The sequence below is a fragment of the Elaeis guineensis genome, chromosome 14 (genome assembly GCF_000442705.2).
Source record: "Elaeis guineensis isolate ETL-2024a chromosome 14, EG11, whole genome shotgun sequence".
NCBI lineage: Eukaryota > Viridiplantae > Streptophyta > Magnoliopsida > Arecales > Arecaceae > Elaeis > Elaeis guineensis.
Window position 1 is genome coordinate 52298290 of NC_026006.2, and position 23324 is coordinate 52321613.

The following is a 23324-nucleotide window of genomic DNA, read 5'->3' on the forward strand; positions in this document are numbered from 1 at the left end:
TAATCGTTGATCAACCATCCGATCGGATCATGAACTCTAATGTGTATGATCTCATAAGTTTGAACTTAAATCGGTAGCACAGAAATAAATTTCTGTACCAATCGGAGTGACCATCTAGCAATGGTACTCGACAGTCGAATAGGTCGAATGTGTAGAACAACAACCTTAGAACCCATGCGGATATAGTTTCCATATAATTCATCCCCTTGACCAAAATGCTCATAGGACATCTCAGAGTTCAACTATCAACTCTGATCAGGTTGTCTACATTGTATTTCAAAATATCAAATCCATCTGATGGATTATCCTGGCCAAGATTTTGCTAAATTGAAATACAGCAATTCATTCTTCTCCAACTCTTGGAGTGGTCAATCCTATCTCGATCACACTCTGACTTTGCAAGTACTTGACTGTTCCCAAAAGCTTTCCGTCACTGAATTAGAAATTCAGTTAGTCCAATACCAAAGCATAGTGAGTTGCTTGCAAGTCACTGAGGCGATCTCAGGTCTAAGGGATACTTATACCTATATCCCATCAGAGACATTCTCAACAGTAGAATGCTCTGGAGTTGGTCACATTCAATGATGATGTACCCTTACATTTCACCTGTATGCCATACCAGTGTCTCCACACTCTTTGGTTAAGAGGACAACCAACCCATATGGCCTACAACGACCTATGCTCGATAGAGGTTGTCATCCTTATTAACAGTCTATCATTTGATCGTGAACAGTTTTAAGGACTAATCGATAAATCCTCTCTTTATCGAACCTAAGTAGTCCTAAGGACTTCATCATAACAATGGAGTTCATTAGAAGATGAAAACTTATGATGAAAATATCAAAAATATATTTTATTTATTAACAAATCAATTACAATACAAGATTGCTCAACCGTCAACAGGTTGACGATTGACTTTTGGGACATATTTTTCAACAACTCCCACTTGTCCTAAAGCCACTCGGCACAGTATCTAATACCCATCTTCGACTTGTGATTGTCGAACTTCTTTATCGCCAGGGCTTTAGTGAAGAGATCGATTAGGTTCTTCTTTCCGTCGATCTTCTGAAGGTCGACATCACCTCGATCCATGATCTTTGGGACCAGATGGAAGCGGTGCAAAATATGCTTCGTCCGCTGGTGTGCTTTGGGTTTCTTCGCCTGAGCTATGGCACCAGTGCTATTGCAGTAGAGCAGGATCGGACCATCGAGGGAGGGTGCTACTCCAAACTTGGTGATGAATTTTCTCAGCCACATAGCTTCTTTCGCGGCAAAACGACAAAAAGGAAGTAACTACATGATAAGACAGAAAGGCAAAAAGAGCTCTAAGGAGGCCCTGCTCCCTCCGACCTAGGGTTATCTATTCCGTCCCTCAACCAGGACTGCCTCAGATTCTCTATTTCTCCTTCTAGCTCTTCCCTCTTCCGCAGCGCGTCCTGGAGCGCCCGACGAAGTTGCTGGCTCTCAGCCTCCGCTTCTCGACGCCTCTTCCTCAAAACTTCGGACTCTGCCTCCACGTCTGCGACGGCCCGTCGCTCAAGTACCAGTTGGATCTTCACTTGTTGTAGCTCGGCTGTCTTCTCTCCGAGGGAGACAGAAATCCCTTCAACAGTGCCTCTCAGGACTTGAAGCTCTTCAGAATCTTGGGCGGAAGTAAGCTGCGCCCTGTTAGCCAGCTGCCTCTGGAGACGAACGACTTCATCGGCCGCCGTCCGAAATCTCCCTTTATACTCTTCCACCTGCCGGCGCCAGCTGGCCCGCTGCACGTCGTGGCTCATCTCGGCATCTTGAAGCTGCTTCTGAAGGTCGGAGACCTTCTACGACGACTTCTGTTCATCATCGACCCGGGCCAAGAGCCGGGATGAATTTCCTTCCAGCTGGCCGATCTTCCTCTTCGCAGCTGACAGTTCCACCTTAAGGGCGCTGATCCTGGCTTCTTGAGCCCAAATACGGTCGCTGGTGCTCTTCTTGCACTCCTCGAGTTCCTTTGCGAAGTTCGCCTTCCTCCGGCTGTAATCCATGATCGCCTTCACATGGAGACTCCGAAAGTGGACGGCCTCAGCGGCGGCTTCAGAATGGCCTTCTCTCGATTTGCGGAGTTCGCCTTCCGTCTTCTTCAACTTCTTCGTCAGGTGAAGGACCTCCTTTTTCAACCGCTGGATTGTCGATTTCAGCGGGACCCCCAGGGGCAAGGGGAGTGCTTCTGCAGGGCACTGCCATCGGAAGGCGAAAGCATCAGGGAACGACTCATTGCAAGGTGAAAAGCAGAAAGAAGGAGGAGGGGGATGGAGAAGCCATCCACAACAAGAAATTCGACTTTATTGATTGAATAATTGTGAAGACAAACAGAAAGGAAATATTGCGATAAAATAAGGGCACAAGATCAGAGGTCGCAGACCTCAGGGGCGGGAGGTGGAGAACTCGGCACGGGGGGTGCGACCGCGGTGGCGGCGGACGAGGGGCCAGCCTCATCTTCAGACTCCTCAAGGAAGTCGAGGTCGAGCTCGGAGAATTTGCTGGCCACCTTTTCTTGGCAGAGCTCGAACCCCTTGGTGAACGCCTCCTGGCCGAACTGGACATTCAGGTCCCTCATCTCCGCGGAGGCCTTGAATTTCTCCACCGCAAGGGCCCTGGCCTCCGAGACCAGGACCGAAGTTTGCTCGACCAAATGGGCGACCTCGGCCTCCGCTTTTCTCGCCGACTCCTCCAAGATCTGCCTCTCCTCCTCCCGAGCTTGCTTCTCTCTTTTCAGGGCCTCCTGGAGGGTGGCTACTTCAGCCGTCTTCGCTTGGAGGTGAGCAACCTCGGCTTGGCAGCGTTCCTCCGTCTGGAGGATGTCCCTCCTCATGCGGCTCGCCGCCTCGACGTAGGCGAAGAGCTGGTGCCTAATCTGCAAGGACGGATAGAGAATTACGACAAAGACCGAGTGACCGTGTAAATAAATATCCGCTTACCTCGAGGAAGGACCCCAAAGAGTCCCAAGCCCGCTGCTCAGGATCGGCGCGGTCGATCCTCTCCACGACGTCGGACAGGATGCAGCCGTCGATCAACCGCCTGATCAAGTCCCTATCGTTGAAGGGATTCTCCGATCCCTCCTCGGAGCAGACGGACTCGTCTACAGCAGCTCGGTGGCTACTCGCCCTGCGAGCCACCGATTTCCTCCTCCTCCCCGCGGCGGGCGCCTCCGTGGAGCGAACCCCCGGAGTGGGGGCCCCGGTCGGTGGGCTCCTCGAGGAGGCCCGGGGGGCCACTGGCTCGGCATCTGAGGGAATGTCGATGGCCGGGGCCGCCTGGACGGGCGCAGCCAAGCTCGTCTCCTCCGCCCTGGCCCTCTTCGCCGATCCGGAGGCCGCCGCGCCCTTTCTCTTCTGAGCTCTCATGCCCTTGGCGAGCATCCGCGTTGCTTTGGCGTCCATTCCTAAAAAAGAAAAAAAAAAAAAGAAAAAGAAGAAAGAGAAGAAAGAAGAAAAATGGAAAAAAGAAGCAACACCGATCAATCAAGAGTCAAAAAAAAAAAAAAAAAAAAAAAGGAAAGAAAGAAAAAGAAGAGAGGGGGAAGGAAAAAGAGGTAAAGAGAAGAAGACGAGAAAGGCAGGAAAAAAAAAGATAAGATGAATACTCGCTGGATCCTGGGGGCTCAGGCCGATGTTGAAAAGGAGCTGCTCCCTCAGAAGATTAGGAAGGGAAGGAGCGGGATAAGTTAGAAGCTTCTGGGCGGCCTGGAGGTCGTCTTCCCCCAGGCTGGGAGCCCGGCGGGCAGAATCCCTCAGAGAGCACCAAGGGGGCAGGCCCAGTTCCAGGGTCGGGCAGTGGACGAAGAGGTATTTCCCCTTCCAATTATGGATCGAAGAAGGGGCGCCTTTCAGCAACCCCTTCTTACCGAACTGGGGGGAGAAGTACCACCAGTCCTTCGCCGAAGGATGACGTTTGAAGGTATAAAAATGCCTAAACAAGGAGAGAGACGGCTGAACCTCGACTACGTGGCAGAGGGAGAGAAACCCTATCAAAAACCTAAAGAAATTCGGGGCCACGGAAGCGAAGGAGATGTCCAAGAAGCGGAAGAGGGCAGCGACAAAGGAAGGAAGCGGAAGCCGGAGTCCGGCACGGAACGCTTCCTGATACAAACAAAAGCGACCGGGAGGGGGAGTGCTGGCCCGGTCAGAGGGGCCAGGTAGCTCCAGGTCGTACTCCGGAGGAACTCCATACTGAACCCTTATCAGAAGGAGTTCCTCCGAAGTCGAGGAACATGGAATAACGCCCGGTGCGAAAACCGGGCGAAGCCCAGCCCCAGACGCGGGTTCGTCCACAGAGACAGGGACCTGGGGGTTTGAAGCAGAAGAACTCTCGGAACTGCTGGGAGCAGAAGAGCCAGAGGACATTTTGAGTAGTTTCGAAGGGGGGATCTAAAGGACCCTAAAAAGACGGATCGAAAGGGGAACGAGAGGTCGAAGACTAACTCGGAGGGATGCACAAAAGTAATGACGAGAAAAGAAGCCCCTAGGCGGTGAGAGGAAGGTTGGCACTAACCTATATTACTCTGAGGGACCTGAGGGACAAAAAACAGGAGGCGCCTACGGCTCGAGAAGATGCTCACTGAAGCAGGGCTCTCAAAGAGAAGACAGACACTAGCGAGAACTCAGGAACGGAGTAGGACGCCTAAAGGTGGGAGGATGGGTTTAAATAGACCCTGGGATCCGGCGCCATAATGATCGCGAATCTTTCGGGCCAGTCCACATCCGACACGTGTCCCACTCCCCCTGACAGACGGCTAAAAGCGGCCGACGGTTGGTAGGATCATAATTGCGTCGTACCTAGGCCAGTGTACCTGCGGGAATTTCGAAGCATCCCCTCGTACCGCTCCAATTCGAAAAGACTCCGGCACGCGCACATTTAATGCCAAAATATCTGGAGGCGGCAGTGCGCAGGATTCTAAGGGACGGTTTCGGCTGTGCCCATCTCTCTCTCTGTACTTCCTTCGTTTGAAATTCAAACTCGGAAGTAGGGGGACTGGTGTTGGGTATAAAATACCCACAGCCGAAATCCTCAATGGAATCGACTACAGGACAGCTCCGCCCGGACTCCTATGGGAGCCGGGCTCCGTCACCGACAACTCCAACAGCTACGAGCAAACTCCGCCTGGACTCCTACGGGAGCCGGGCTCCGCCGCCGACATCGACTACAGGGCAGCTCCACCCGGACTCCTACGGGAGCCGGGCTCCGTCACCGACAACTCCAACAGCTACGAGCAAACTCCGCCCGGACTCCTACGGGAGCCGGGCTCCGCCGCCGACATCGACTACAGGGCAGCTCCGCCCGGACTCCTACGGGAGCCGGGCTCCATCACCGACAACTCCAACAGCTACGAGCAAACTCCGCCCGGACTCCTACGGGAGCCGGGCTCCGCCGCCGACATCGACTGCAGGACAGCTCCGCCCGGACTCCTACGGGAGCCGGACTCCGTCACCGACAACTCCAACAGCTACGAGCAAACTCCGCCCGGACTCCTACGGGAGCCGGGCTCCGCCGCCGACATCGACTACAGGGCAGCTCCGCCCGGACTCCTACGGGAGCCGGGCTCCGTCACCGACAACTCCAACAAGCTGCAAGTAGCCTCCGTCCGGACTCCTACGGGAGCCGGACTCCGCCGACAACGCCAACCGCAAGCGGGCTCCGCCCGGACTCCTACGGGAGCCGGGCTCCGTCCTCAAAATCAACCGCTGGTAAGCCTCGTCCGGACTCCTACGGGAGCCGGACTTCGTCTTTGACTTTAATTGCAGGAAGACTCCGCCCAGACTCCTACGGGAGCCAGGCTTCGTCCTCAACTCCAACAGCTACGAGCAAACTTCGCCCGGACTCCTACGGGAGCCGGGCTCTGCCGCCGACATCGACTATAGGGCAGCTCCGCCCGGACTCCTACAGGAGCCGGGCTCCGTCACCGACAACTCCAACAAGCTGCAAGTAGCCTCCGTTCAGACTCCTACGGGAGCCGGACTCCGCCGACAACGCCAACCGCAAGCGGGCTCCGCCCGGACTCCTACGGGAGCCGGGCTCCGTCCTCAAAATCAACCGCTGGTAAGCCTCGTCCGGACTCCTACGGGAGCCGGACTTCATCTTTGACTTTAATTGCAGGAAGACTCCGCCCGGACTCCTACGGGAGCCAGGCTTGGTCCTCAACTCCAACAGCTGCAAGTAGCCTCCGTCCGGACTCCTACGGGAGCCGGACTCCACCGACAACGTCAACTGCAAGCGGACTCCGCCCGGACTCCTACGAGAGCCGGGCTTCGTCCTCGACCCCAATGGCTACAGACAGACTGTGTCCGGACTCCGTCCGGACCCCCACGGGAGCCGGGCTCCACCCACGACCCCAATCGCAAGGAGGACTCCGCCCTGATCCCTACGGGGGCCAAACTCCAACTGCTGCCGAGCTTCAGCCAGCAGATCTGTACTCCCAGGCCACAATCACGGCCACGATCCTGCTCCACTTCCTGCGGCGGACTCCACACAGCTCCATCACTCCCTGACAGGCCGCAGTAACGGTCGCAACACTGCTCCACTCCCTACGACGGATCCCGCGCCCACACAGCTCCATTACTGCCTGACAGGCCACGATAAACGGCCACGATCCTGCTCCACCTCCTGCAACGGATACCGCACGATTCTCCCATCCACTGGCAAGGCACGACGACAAACGCCACCCCATTTCACGCGGCAGACTCCACGTGGCACGCACTAGCGATAGCCACGGGTCCGTTCCACTACACTTCGCAGCTAACCCCGCCTGACTCTGGGCAGTCCACTGCCAGACGGTTACAAACGTCGCCATCAATCCGTTGCTTTCTCCGCCTATAAAAGGGGGACCCAGATACGTTATTCTATGAGCTCATTTCTTATCTCAAAACTCTGCTAAATTCTCCGTTCGAGCACTCCATTCTTGTTGAGGCAGAGAACTGACTTGAGCGTCAGAGGATCTTGCCGGAGCAACCCCACCTCCGGTTTAGACTTCCTTTGCAGGTCCCGGCGGCGACCGTGGCTTCCCCAACTCCAGCTTCTCCGGTGCAAGCAGATTTTTGCACCAACAACAACCAAACTTTTATTCCCTGTAGTGCGGGGATGTCATTTTCGATTAAGAGAATATCATCTACGTACAAGACAAGGAATACCACAACTGGACCATTTGCCCATTTATAGATGCATGGCTCTTCTCCATTCTTAACAAAGTCATACATTTTAATCACCTTATCAAAATGCATGTTCCAACTCCGAGAAGCTTGTTTCAATCTATAAATGGATCTCTGAAGCTTGCATACTTTGGACTCATCTATGGATGTAAACCCCTCAGGTTGTATCATATATACCTCTTCGGTTAGCTCTCTATTCAGGAAAGCTGTCTTTACATCCATCTGTCAGATCTCATAATCAAAATGGGCAGCTATTGCAGACATTATCTGAATAAATTTGAGCATTATCACAGGGGAGAACGTCTCATCATAGTCAATACCATAACATTGACGATACCTCTTGACAATCAGATGGACTTTATAGGTCTCCACCTTTCCGTCTGCGCCCTTCTTCCTTGTGAAGACCCATTTACACCCAATGGATTTAACCCCTTCAGGTGGGTCAACCAATGTCCATACATCGTTGACCTTCATGGACTCCATTTCGGATTGCATGGCTTCAAGTCATTTCTCAGAATCAGATCTCTGCATTGCATCCATATAGGTGATCGGATCTTCATCATTTTCATCGAGTTCGATGGGATCACTATCTTGGATCAAGAAATCATAGTATCTGTTCGACTGACGCGGTACTCTATCGGATCGTCTTAATGGTGTAGGTACATTGGGCTCCGGATCTGATCTAATCAAATCCGACTCAGGTTCAGCTATTGATATCGATTTTTTTACTTGTTGAACTTCATCAAGTTCAACCTTAGAGGCAACTGTTCCTTCACCATGGAACTCTTTTTCTAAAAAAGTTGCCTTAAAGCTGACGAACACCTTTTGTTCATTAGCATGTTAGAAAAAAATATCCTTTGGTCTCTTTGGGGTACCCTATGAATGTGTATTTGTCAGACCTAGGTCAAAGTTTATCTGTAACTAATCGTTTGACATAGATCGGGTACCCCCAGACCCTAAGATGTAAAAGTGCTGGCTTATGCCCTGTCTATATCTCATATGGAGTCTTAATTATAGATTTACTTGAAACCCTATTTAACAGATAACAGGCCGATTCGAGTGCATATCTCCAGAAGGATATCGACAAGCTGGCAAAACCCATCATGGATCGGACCATGTCTAACAGAGTCCGATTTCTTCTTTCAAACACACCATTATGCTGTGGTGTTCCTAGAGAAGTTCATTGGGAGAGAATCCCATTCTCTCCTAGATATGTGACAAACTCACCAGAAAGGTATTCTCCTCCTCGATCAGACCGAAGAGTTTTAATACTCTTCCCAGTTTATTTTTCTACTTCACTTCAGAATCGTTTGAACATTTCAAATGAATCCGACTTATGTTTCATCAGATAGACATATCCATATCTGGATTGATCATCCGTGAAAGTGATGAAGTAAAAATATCCATCTCTAGCACTTGTGCTCATGGACCCGCATACATCAGTATGTACTAGGCCCAAGAGCTCAATAGCTCTCTCACCTTTTTCAGTAAAAGATGACTTGATCATTTTATCAAGAAAATAGGGTTCATAGGTTGGAAGTGATTCACAAGCACTGACTTCAAGGATTTTCTCTTGAGTCAACCTATTTATCCTGTTCTTGTTTATATGACCTAGCCTACAGTGCTATAAGTAGATATCTGATACACTATGTAATCTAGAGTGCTTGTCAGTGGAATAGACTACGTTAACAGATTGTGATAACATATATACACTATTGTTCAAATATCCATAAAAAATAGTAACATCATTCATAATGATATTACAAACTTATTTCTTTATTGAAATTTCATAATCATTTTTAGCTAGAAGGCCTACAGAAATGACATTTAAAAAGAAACTGGGACAGAAATGACAATCATTAAGAACAACGGTATGCGACTCAAATACAAGTTTCAAGATTTCTAATGCTAGAACTGGAACTGATCTTCTATCTCCAACGTTCAGGAACCTCTCACCTTGCTCGAATCTCCTACTGACCTGCAATCCCTGCAACGAATTGCAAATATGGTAAGGGCTACCGGTATCCAATACCCAGTCAGTTATATCACAAATAGAGAAATTGCAAGGAGTTATCATATAAATACCTTGCCTAGCAATAGCTTGCTTCTTTCTCTGTCTGTTCGGATCTAGGGAGGCAATGTATTGAAAACAGTTCCTCTTCCAGTGCCCCTGCTTCTTGCAAAAGAAGCATTCAGCTTGACTCTTATCGGGCTTGATCTTTCTGGTCTGGCCCTGCACTAATGTCCCAGCCTGAACTTGCACCTTCTTCACTTTCTTCTTTTTATTCCTTTTTCCTTTCTTAAAGGATCAAGAACCAGAAGACGAACCTCCCACTAAGTTCGCCGACTCCTTATGGAGTTGGTGATCCTTCTCAAAGTTCTGAAGCAACTCCAGTAACCCATGGTAGTTTACTTCAGGCTTTGTCATTCTATAATGAGTGAAGAATGGGAGATAAGACTTGGGCAGCGAGTTCAGTATTGCATCTTTCCCAAGCTGCTCATGCAAGGAAAAGCCCACCTTGCTCAAACGCTCCATCAGCTCGATCATGTACAATACATGATCAGTGACAGAGGCACCATCCCGCATTTTGGTGTTGAAGATGGCACAACTAGTCTTGTGCCTCTCTGCATCATCGGGTGTGCCAAAGGCATCCTTCAACACTTAAAGCATGTCCTTTGACTGAGTCATCTCAAATCTATGACTGAACTCATCGCTCATGGCAGCCAGCATGATGCAGCGCATCGTGGTTCGGTCACTGAGCCACTTCGGTAAGTATCTCTGACTGTTCCACATGCATTGGCAGCTGGCTCCTCAGGTGCAGGATCCGTTATCATATATAGGATCCGTTCATGCTCCAGGACTATCTTCAACTTTCTGTACCAGCTACCGAAGTTGGGTCCCACCAACTTATCATTGTCCAACAATGATCAGAGCGATAGGGAAGTGGCCATATTTGCACAAAGAAAAACCATAATCTAATTAGTAATTGATTCATTAAATCTAAAAATTTAGACTTTAATCAAAAGGTTTCTCTCATTATTTTATTCGAATTGGTAGCCTCTACCTTCAATTCGAGGAATTGCCTTAATTCCTTAGTGGGTACTAGAATCTACTTAGACTACACACAAGTCCAACTTTGGTTGGCCAATCCATGTACATCTAAGGGTAGATTCATAACCAATTATTTCTCTAAATAATTTTTAGTAATTTTATTTTTGCTCCAGTCCCTAATCAGTAGGCTTTGGCCTCTACTGAAAAGGTCTGGTTAGGTCCAACCATTAACATGACCATACTTGGCCTATCTAGCCAATAAATGATTAGGCCCAACTTTGGTTGGCTAACCTAACCACCATTTAGAAAGATGTAGTAAAGAAATCATATTATGAATGATAATTTCATCAGCCGATAAGCACCAGGCCTTTGGGCCTCCAATGATTATCCAATTGATGGATCCATTATCATCCACTTAATGGAAGGCTATGATCTAGTTATCACCATAACTATTTTATTTTAAGGACCTAATAATTTTAGAAGATTTAATTGATTTAGAGGATGAGATCAGATGAACCAGCTTATCATGATCCTCCCACTGGCTTCACCAAGTCAGCTTAAGGGAGACCATTAAAAGGGTTGGTCTAGGAGCACCTAAATCAGTCACACTGATTTACCTAGCTGACATTGGTCAGCTCGAATAGTCAAGTGATCCGATTAAAATATAATTCTACCAAGAGGCCAGATAAGTTCGATCGGTGGGAGGATCTGCCAAAGCTTGCCTTAGACACTATCAGAAATGGCCACATAAGCGGATTGCCAATTAAAAACCATCGGTCTGATTTACCTTAGACACCAACTAGTTTAATTAGTTTCGATTAGATCAACCTAATAGTTCGTACTAGACCGCTTAGCCAAGAATCAAGTTCATTTGATTCTCGTTAAAAATATGGATTTGACCAACTACAACTATTGTAATTGATCTAGAGAATCCTTTATCTAATCTAAGACAATAACTGATTAGATTTAGTCAATTCTCTAATTAAGTCTATTTTTAACCTAACCTTAGGTCTAACCCAATTAATGGACCTAATTTCCACTAACCCATTAACCTAATGTGTTATGGTTTGTGTCTTAGGTTCTTCAATTCACAATTCTAAAACCTAATCAAACAACTTCTTAATTCTCAATTAAGTTTTGGGCTAAGGGTTGAGGTTCGGCTTTTCGAAAATAATTTTTATGTTTGTAAAATATTTTTACAATATGGTTCTACCAACCAAGTTGCATGTTTAATTCATAATCAAAATACAAGTAAAAAAAGCATGAAACTACTTTAGATCTAATCTAAACAGGTTCATGTAATTGAAACAATTTCAACTTTAAACTGCGTAAATTTTTTAAATAAATATATGATGGTTCTTTGCACGAAAATTATTAATAAAAAAATTTTATTTTAGATTTAAATATCTTTTAAATCTAATAAATTATAAATTTAATCTAAATCACATCCAATAAATTTATGATTAAGGATAAATCTACACGAACTAGGATAACCTTTGCACTATAAGGGGTAAACCTTACAGCAGGACAACCTACAGTTCGTGATTGATCTGAAAATTTTAATTTTAGATTTAATAATTAGATTATAAATTAGATCTAATTTAAAAAATAATCTAAGCATATATAAATAATCATGTAATAAACAACCTAGGTTCTGATACCAATTGAAGGAACCAGATCTAGGATTTCAGGGTTATGTCTTGAAACTTTTTCAAGATCAGGCAGTGGAAGACTAAAATAAATCAAAATTTATCTTATAAAATTAGAAAATTTTTGGATCTAAGATCCTATTACATGATTATTATATAATATTAAATTAAAAATTAAAATATAAAGAGCAAGAACTACGTGTTGATCATATCAACATGTTTCTATACTACATCTAATGTATGTAAAATATAATAGATCAGATCTATTACCTTACCAGTTAGACATTCTAACTTTGCTGATACGGGCTTGAGAATGATGTTGTGAGCCATATATGCATCCAACCTCTAGGAGTCATCCACACGAGCCCACGAATCACGATCAGAAGTCCTGATCTAGGAAATCAGCACAGTATGCTAGTACTGCACTGATCCTTCTTCGATGGTCGATCAGATGCCTCTTTCTTTTTGATTTGGACTCTTCCAAAGATGAAAAGTAGGAGAAGAAATTTTAGACGAGACACTCTCAGAAAACTTACAGATGGAGGAAGGGAAGAGATGAACCCAGCAACTCTAGAAGAAGACCCTCTTCTTCTTCTCTTTGCTCTAACCCAGACACCTAGTTTTGTGTCTATTAGATCTCTATGCCTCAAGACTCTTTCTCCTTAATTTTTGGACACCCCAAAGGTCTCTCAATGCTCTGTGTTTCAAAAAAAAATCATAAAGAAATTTATTTTAAATAGAGAGATATAAAGAGTCCTTGTCTAGGTCAAATACCTAGTCAAGGATTATCCAAACAAGGCAAGACAAGGGGCGCCCAACTCTTGGGCGTCCCCTCCTTCTTTTTCTGCCGTGGACCACCAGCAAAGGATGCATATTATATGCCATAAAAGTCATAAATATTTCAAAAAAAATCTGGATAAAATCAGTGCCATAAAGAAAGAGTTTTAGTTTTCTAAAACTTTATCTCATAGAATTTGAAATCCAAACTAATTCCTACTTTGACTTGATCCACAACCACATTCCATGTAAGAGAGAAAGAGAGAAAAATTTTAGGCATGCGTGAAGACCTAGGAGAGAGGGTTTTATCGTACAAAATAAGAGAGAGTGGGCGTGGGATAAGAGAGAGTGGGCGTTGGGGGCTAAGGTGGCGTTAGGTGGAATCTTAGTCTTACTAGGATTCAATCTATGACTTGTTCAAATTTGGTTTCTCAAACCAAATCAAATCAAAATCAAATCAACCTAATTAAAATATATCTTAACCTAATTAAGAGCTTAATTTAATCAAATTAAATTAGATTTAAATCTGATTTAATTTTTTAATCAAATTAGAAATTAGGTTGACCCAAGTCCTATTTGAATTAGTACTAATTTTTTCTTGCACTTGGCTTATCCAATAAACCAATTGGACTTGATTCGATCAAGTCCAAACTAAATCTAATTATATTATATTTAATTAGACTTAATCTCAATCCTTTGGCTTAATCAAATTAAGCCAATTAACAATCGAATTGCTAATCGATCCTCCTGCAACACTTGCACTAGGTTAAATGTCAATCGTATTGATCGTTTAACCCTAGAATAATTTTTAATCGTTGATCAACCATCCGATCGGATCTTGAACTCTAATGTGTGTGATGTCATAGGTCCGAACCTAAGTCGATAACATAGAAATAAATTTTCGTACCAATCGAAGTAACCATCTAGTAATGATACCCGACGGTCGGATAGGTCGAATGTGTAGAACAACGTCTTTAGAACCCATGCGGATATAGTTTTCATATAATTTATCTTCTTGATCAAAATACTCATAGGACACCTCAGAGTTCAACTGTCAACTCGGATCAGGTTATCCACATTGTATTTCAAAATATCAAATCCATCTGATGGATTATCCTGATCAAAATTTTGCTAAATTAAAATACAGCGACTCATTTTTCTTCAACTCTTGGAATAGTCAATCCCATCTCGATCACACTCTGACTTCGCAAGTACTTGACTGTGCCCAAAAGCCTTCCGTCATTGAATTAGAAATTCAGTTAGTCCAGTACCAAAGCACAGTGAGTTGCTTGTAAGTCACTGAGGCGATCTCAGGTCTAAGGGACACTTATATCTATATCCCATCAGAGACATTTTCGACAGCAAAATACTCTGAATTTGGTCACGTTCAATGATGATGTACTCTTACATCTCACCTGTATGCCATACCAGTGTCTCCACACTTCTTTATTAAGAAGACAACCAACCCATATGGCCTACAGCGACCTATGCTCGATAGAGCCTGTCGTCCTTATTAATAGCCTATTATTTGGTCGTAAACAATTTTAAGGACTAATTGATAAATTCTCTCTTTATCGAACCTAAATAGTCCTAAGGACTTCATCATAACAATGAAGTTCATTAGAAGATGAAAACTTATGATGAAAATATCAAAAATATATTTTATTTATTAATAAATCAATTATAATACAAGGTTGCTCAACCGTTAACAGATTGACGATTGACTTTTGAGATATATTTTTCAACAATTAGATCCTCCAATCAAAAGCCTATAGAACTAATGTGGGATAGGCACCATTTTAAAGATTTTGATGCATCCAGAATTAGACCGCTTCTAAGTTGGGTGATGCCAAAAAACCAAGATTCTAGACTTGTTCCCCCTATCAATGTTGTTTGATATCAAAAAGCAATAAAGAAGAATACGAATATTGCATCGCAATTGAGTTGGCAACATTCAAATGGAGAATTATATATACTATGGGGCCCTCTTTCTTTTTCAAAATTAGGGTAGCTTGTGGGAGAGCAAACATCCCAAATTTGGAATATGACATGGCTTTGCTACCGTAGAGTGTTATCCATAATAATATAAAGCCTAAAAGATAATCTTTATAAAAATTTATACAATAATAAAAATGATCTAAAATTCCTTTTCCATTTACTAAACAAAGAGATGCAAGTACAAAATGTCTAAAATCAGTATTAAAATATTCAAACTACAATAACCTAAAATTTTATAATAGTCAACTAGACTTATTAATAGCCCGCCACTATGCTTTAAAGCATATTATTTCAACCTTCATTGATTTATCTCTTTTCATTCCTAGTAACCTTATTTATTTGAAAAGAATAAAGAAAAGATGGACTTTATAGCATAGTAAGTAATCATGCATTACCTTATGCGTCAAGCATAAATTCATATATATATCAATAAATTATTTAGAGAAAATGATTATCATTATAAAATAAAAATTTTTGCAATGCAGTATAATCATAAATCAACAGTGCTCTTGCATATATGTAAATTATGCAAATTACATAACTATGGTTTCCAATACACAACATAAACAAATTCATGAATCATGCAAATTTCATAAATAGCCATGTCATAGTATTAAAGCAATACTTTCATACTAAATGTTAAGATCATCTTATATCCATGATAGGATCGTAATTGATTGGATATCTCAGTCTGCTAATTATTGTACCTACTAGTGAGGCCATGTGCTAACTATTATATAGGTTGTATATCAACTTTTATATCCACTCACGAAGATCATATGCCAACTATTATATCCACTAGCGAGGATTGCACATAGTTATTTGAGAGCCTATGATCTTAGTTCTTAAATCATATTTATTTAAACCATATTTACTTAAAACATATTTTCTTAAATCACATATGAACAACATCCTAAATGGCTTTATAGAGTTCATAATTCATAAATAGTTTTTAAAAATAAAACTATCATGAAATTATTTATAGTAAATCAATGATTTTACAAGAATTCATAATTCATAATTGGATCCTATATATGCCTTTGTAGCCAAATACACTTTTTCATAATTTAAAAATTATTCACATATAAAAATACATGAGATGATGTTATAAAACATGAATCATTTCACAATTATATGCTTAATCATACATTTCAAGAAAAATATAAAGAAAATAATGTCAATATAATTTATAATTTATATTGTCATTCTTCATTGAAATTGATCAATATTTCAAAAATTAATAAGGTTCATGTCAAGCTCATTTATCTCCGTTTGCCTAAAGATTACTAAATTCCAATAGGCAAATTGGCTACACCTATCCAAAACTATTAAAAAAGTATACAAATTCACTCAAATTTAACTATTCTAAAATCTATATGCAAGATAAGAAAATCTTAGGGGGTCAAATGGATTTTATCAAACTTCAAATCCAAACCAAAGTGGCAGCAACATTAGTCTAAGACCCTCTATTATGGTCCATCATTGGCAGTTATAGAGAAAAAATATGATCTTAAAAGAAAATCTACCAATCAAGTAAAGAGAAAAAAGTTCAGCCAGTGGTCACGATCTCTTATTTCACTTTATTTTATCTATTTATTATTATTTTTATCTTTTCTCTCTCCTCTCTCTTTTTTCTTTCTTTCTCTATCTTTGTCTTTTCTTTTCTCTTTCTCTCTCTCCCTCATACTTTCTTTTTTCCTTCTTTCTTCTTCTTTCTTTTCTCTACCAAAATAGGGGGCAAAAGACCCCATTCTCGAACAAGGCAAGCCACTAAGGGAAGGGGTGGTGCCCGACGAGAGTGCCAATCATGGGACATAGCTAGCGAAGAAATGGCCATCAGAAGGGGATGACAAGGCCAAGGAAGAGAAAAATCGGGGGGGAGGGGGGGGAAGATTTTGAAGTTATTTTCCAACATCCATTGCCGGATGTCAACCACAAGAGGAGAGGATCAAGCTAAGGGAAGCATAAGGGAGGTGATTGAAACCATCACCTTACTCTGATGGGGCATAGCGGTCGTGAGTCTGGTGGAGATAATGCATGATGAGCTTGAAGAAGAGAAGGAGAAGGAGAAGAGAGGAAGATGGAGGAGATCATGATGGTCTTGGGAATCGAGGAAAGAGAAGAAATAGAGGGATGAGATCAATAATTTCATGATCTTCTCTCACCAAAAGAAAAAGAAGGGGGTGGGACTCCGGTGAATTGTACAATCCCATCCTCCCTCGCCATGACAATCAAGGCTAGTTAGGCCAGTTGGGCCGATTTCAGCCCAGCCAACCTAAGTTAACTCGACTCGATCGGGTTGAGTTAGCCGGATCAAAATAGGGCATCACAATACTAGCGTAGAAACTCACCAAAAGTGGAGCCTTCATTATTGGATCTTATTACAAATTCATACATAATGGTAGAATGCTCCATCCTTTCTACAATCCAATTTGCAAAGCTACAGTACCTAAGAAGGAGAACAGATTTTTTTTTCTAGCTAGCTTTGAAAATGAAATTTCACATATATAGGATAAGTTCTTGAAAAAATGATTGGATTGTCAGCACTAAATGCCCAATGTGTGGTGCGAGAAATGAAACTACATCTCACCTATTCATCAAATTCCCTTTCATCAAAAGCACCTGGTATTCTCTCAAGATTTACCTCTAAGCTAAAAGGGTAGGCCTTAGAACCTCAAACTCTTTGCACAGAATGGAGAAGGAAAAAAATCTATTCATCGCTAGAAATGCATGAGGTTGTTGGTGATTATATTGCACTAGTAAATTTGGAATGAAAGGAACTCCTACATTATTTTTAGAAAGAACTATTCAGTGCACATAATGTTATGCAAAATTCTCTATTCCTTCATGTTATGGGAGACCTCTACTCAAGCAAAATTATAGAAAGCCATACAAGGCTAATGTCCACCCTCTCGTTATTGATGCTTATCCTTCATTGATTCTTGTTTTAATCTCTCTCCTTTTGTCCTTGACCTTATGTTATTTATCAATAAATTTTTGGAAAAGTACCTTATTTTCTCCATTAACACTAGAAAAATAAAAAATTAATGTAAGATAATCACGTCACTTCATTTTCTAATTGTCTCAATATAGAGTAACCTGATAAGAGAGCTACTTATCTATTTATGTTCAAATTTTTTTTACCTTTAAGAGTTCTTTTATCATCTTTGGTCTTACAAGATCAGTAAATATGGAATAGAAAGTGTAAATCAATTATTGCAACAAGCAAAACTACTATGATGGAATAGTCAATTTATTGATATTGTTTCATATAAGGTTATGGATATATAAAGACACCACATAAAAAAAATTATCTTGTATCCCATAAAACAATTCTTAAATGCAATGGTTACAATAAAGCAAAATATTTTCAATAGGAAAGATTGTCTCTACATTAAAAAATTTTTTACTTTTGATCATGTGAGAGTCAATGACACTAATAAATGTTTAAACTTTTGCAATATATAAAAAAGATAGTTTATGTTATAGGATTTTTTAATGAACAATATATAGAAGATTAGAACACAAAATCATAAAAAAAATTAGAGATAAAAATGAAGTATACCTCAAAAAATTAGATCAATCATTAATGATCACTTAGCAACATCCTACGAAAGAAGAAAATAATGATGGGACAGAACTTCCTTTTCATCTTCATTTTATGTCTATCTCCTCAATAGGTTAAGTCCATCCTTAAAATGTAGAGATCTTAATGTACTAGGATTTCTCAATAGATAGATATATATAGAAGTAGAGTGGAGATCTAGCCAAGTTAGTAATGCTAATGGGTCCATCCATTATAGAGCCTATTAACCATATGATTACATCGATATTTGCTACATCATGTGACTAAAACAATCAGATCAAAAATAATAATATAATCACACGTAATTATAGACTCCTTAATCATTTATTCAGATAATAACTTAGCCTGTATTTTGTAATAAATCAAAGTAAGAAATCGATCTATAATTAATAGAAGCCCACCTTATGAGAATTTTCAAAATTCTTCCACTTAAGCAATATTAATTATAACCTCTTTGTTATTATTCAAGAATGTATATATACACATACAGATCGAAAACAACTGCTGAGCTAACCACACTTTATGTGGTCATATATGCAAATATCCGAATGAAAAATATCTTTCATCAACTTTCGATCCGCTAAAACTACTAACATTAAATGACAATAGTTTTCATATCATTTATTAATGAAAGATCCCTCTATGGTTACAAATGTTACCAATATCATTGACATGGATTTCAGTGTAGTACATATATTATAAACATTGTATCCATGTGATCAAAACTTATAAAGCTCATCATCAATCCATTTTATGGTTTCAAAATGAAACTTCTTTATACTTTTTAATGGAAGCTACAATAATTTTAAGTTTATATCATAATTTTATTATATATCTCAAAAGAGTCTTTTATGTCACTATGTATAATAATATCAACGATATCAATTATAATATAAGTAATATTTTTATGCTTAAATAATATATTTATACTTAAACTATATCTTTATGCTTAAAATTTTCATTTGAACAATATTTACAAACAACCATATGTACATAAATATAAATGTAATAGTTCAATATAAAAATAGTGAAAAGATATCAAAAAATAATGCTTCCACTAACCAAGAATGTCAAAAGATTTCAAAAAACCCATACTTTTCACATGTTTACTAAATAGATTAGATCTAACTAATTTAGTCTATGGATCTACCAACATTGCATAAGTGTTTATGTGCTCAATTATTATATGTCCCTTTTAATCAAATATCTGATTGTCAAATATTTTACCTCTATATAGATAAAAATGCTGAAACTTTTATTGTTCTTTGAAAAGAATATAATTGTCTTATGATTATAATAAATCTAAAGTAATTTTGAGAAAGAATTAACAATAATAAATTTTGAGATGAGTCCAACAACTAAATAGTATAATCTGCTACTCTTAACATACCGTATACTCTGTCTATATTGTCGAAAATATTATAAGAGTCTATTTTATATTTTTTTTTAAGAAATATCTGCTCTAGCCATTATAAAATATAATAAAAATAGATTTTATATTATCCATATAACTAGCAAAATTTAAAATTACAACGTCCAGTTATCTCAAGATGATTAAACTTTCAATAAGTCAGCATACTTTTTATTTTAATTTTTTATAAATATCTTATAATCTTTTTAGCTAATATCCAAATGCTTCATATTCGGATTTGTCATATATCTCCCAAGTATCCTTATAATATGCACTATATCCGGTTAAGCACAAATTTATACATATATTAAACTATACATATTAGTTGAATAAAACATATTCTTCATGGATTCTTCTTCTATATCATTCTTATGACACCGGTCTCTATTGAGTTTATCTCCCTTGATCACATGTACATCTCGAAGTTTATGATTATACATACTAAATCTATTCAGTACACAATCAATATAAACTCTTTGAGATAATCCTAATATATCACAGACTATTTCTGTGAATCTTAATAATAACTATCAATAAAGCTTCTATAAAATTCTTTACATCAAAGATCTTAGATAGCATACTTTCATCTCATGCAGTAATAGAGTCACTATTAGCAAACAAAATAACATTCATATATAAGACAGAAAATAAATTTACTCTCACTGACCTTAAGATTTATATATTCGATCCACTTTATTATTTATAAATTCAAGAGAATACACAATATCATCAAACTTAAGATATCATTTTTGCGATGACTACTGAAGATCATAGATAATCCTTTAAAGTCTATATATCATATGTTCTTTTCCACACTCAACAAAACCTTATGGTTAATCATCATTCAAATAAGTTATCTTAAAATTCATCTGATGAAGCTCTAAGTCAAAATGGGCTATCAATTTCATGATTAAACTTAAAGAATCCTTATATGAGACTGAAAAAAAGTCTCATTATAATTTATACCTCTTTCTATATATCTTTATATAACCAGTCTGGCATTGAAATATTTAATATTATCATTAGAGACTTTCTTAATTTTAAACACCCATTTATACATTATAGGCTTAGACAATCTAGATAATTTCACTAGATCCTATGCTTTATTTTTTTTAACCATAGACTGCATCATATCGCATATAGCTTCAAGCTGCTTAGCTAACTAGGAACATATAATAGTCTGATCTTATAAGACTAAAATAACTGCATAACCAATATCTTAGTCATTCTTATCTTAATAAACCAACTAGTCATCAGGAATGATAAATTTTCTTTTATATGATTTTTTTGCTGATGCTTTATTAACTAACTATGGAGGTGCTATAATTGATTCATATATTTGATGTTCATCATATTAATTTATTAAAATAATAATATTATTTTATCAGGACATATGAAAAGTATCGATAAATTAAAATTTTGTCTGCTATTTTTTATTTTTGTAGTAGAATTAATGATCTTGTTGTTGTGAAGCTCAAAAACTAATAGTTCATGGGCATACATGATAGTATTATAGCAACGTATAATAAGTATGTGCAAGTGATAAGCAATTGCATGTTTCCTTCTGTTTATTAAAACCTAAGCCTCCGCGTGCCTATTATTTCAAGTTCTAATTTTAGCAAGAAAGAATTTTATACTCAGAGCCCTTAAATGGCGAGAGAGGATAACCAACATCTAAATTAATTTACTTTAAGATGTGAGAGAACTTTATTTCTTTCGATCCCTAGCTTTTCCTCTCCAACCTCACACGATGCCTCACACCTCGATGATGTCAATTGTAAATTCTTCTACTTGCTAACTATGAGAACTCCACTCTTCAAAAGCTCTTTCTCTCCGACTTCATACTGCCCACAAGCTAACCTCCTTATCAACAAAGAATCCTTTTGCTCGCTGATCAATACTTTCGCTCTAGAATCAAGGGAGTGCCATCAATCGTTAGATCGTAAATTTGGAACTCAAGCCACTGCCCCTATGTAACTCTATACAATATGATTACCTCCTCACCATGGTTCTACCTCCAAATCTAACTAAAAGTATCGAATCTCTAAACTAAGATTTTTTTTCCCTATTTAGGTACTTAGAACGTTTATCTTTATTTGGCAATGCAGAAAGAGATCTCATCCCCATATTTTTTTTATGCACATATATTAAGGATGTTTATTCAAACATGACCAAGTTCTGCACGACTTGCTGGTTATTATTTTATAGTTTGATATATAGAATAGAAATATTTTATTTTTAATTTGGATTTGAGAGATTTGATAAGATATTTTATGGATATGCTTTTTGTACTCTATTTTATCGCTAGAAGAAATCTCTATTTTTATGCTTGCAAGACTTTTCTATTGATTCATGTTGATTTTACAAAATTAAATTATTTTTTCTGTATAATTTGACTATTTATGGTGTTGGTAGAGCTCCACTGTCAAATACTATAAAGATGTCTCAAGCCATAAAAGTCTCTTCAATTAATTTCAATAAGATATTTCTGTTAGGCAACCAATCATATGACGAAAAGAGACATAAAGCATAAAACTGAGAATTTTGGAGAGGTAAAAAAATAAGAACAAAAATATAGTAGTTGTCGAAGTAAATTGTTGCATCCTTATGTAATATTTTAACAATGTGGAGAAGTTGGAGCCAGCTTATGACATGAGAAGGTTCATCGAGTTAAATTGCTTGAAGCCCAACATCTTTCTCTGATATATGCATATGATATTGTCCCCTTTAAAATAGCTCACACCCTTAAAATAGAAGAGCATGATCTACAACTAGTAGACTTGTTGAAATCTAGTTTTTTTTTATATTTCACCATCACCTATTTTAGTTTTTTTTTTTTTTTGAGAAGTATAGATATTTCAGCATTCTTATGAATCATAATGTGCTTGCTAAGAAGTGCTACTATTGATCAAGATGCAAGAGTAATTATAAGGGCAACATATAGAATTTGTTAGAATATAAACTCAATTTAATGGGTTCTTTGTTTATTTGTTTTGTTTGATGGTATTTGTGTAATTTTTTATTTTTATAGTGTATTTCATAGTTTTTTATTTGATTCTCACTTTATGTAAAGAATAAGAGAAAAATTAGCTCATGAGTTGTAATGGAAAAGGATGTCTTTTGGTTTACTTTGGAGAAAAAAAGAAACATGATGAGAGCTTGGTAGACGAAGCCCCAAGTGTAGATTTTTTTTTTAATGAAAAAGGAGAAAACCATAAGAAGAAAAAGTCATTTTCTAGTTGTTGATTTTTTTTACATATTTATAAATTAAATTTTTATTTTTTTATAGTTGAAATGAAGATTTTTTAAAGTGAATTTGAGTCCATCTTATTTTTCATTGTTTGGTTTCATCTTTCATTATTTGTGTGATGTCATTTGCTTTAAGTCTAGTGTCAACGCCATTTGATATATTTTCTCAGTATTTAAAATACTGATATTACTTTATATAAATTATTTTATTATTTTGATAGATAATTTATATAATCATGATCTAAATAATTAATTTATTTTTATTTTGCAGATGGCAGCTTCTTAGGCATTGGATGAATTATGATTTTAGTTTTTTCTTTTTCATGTTACTATATATAATTCTATGAATTGTAACAAGTACTTTTGATTTATTGCTTTTGTGAGTGTATATACTTTTATAAATAATATAATTTATATTTTTAAT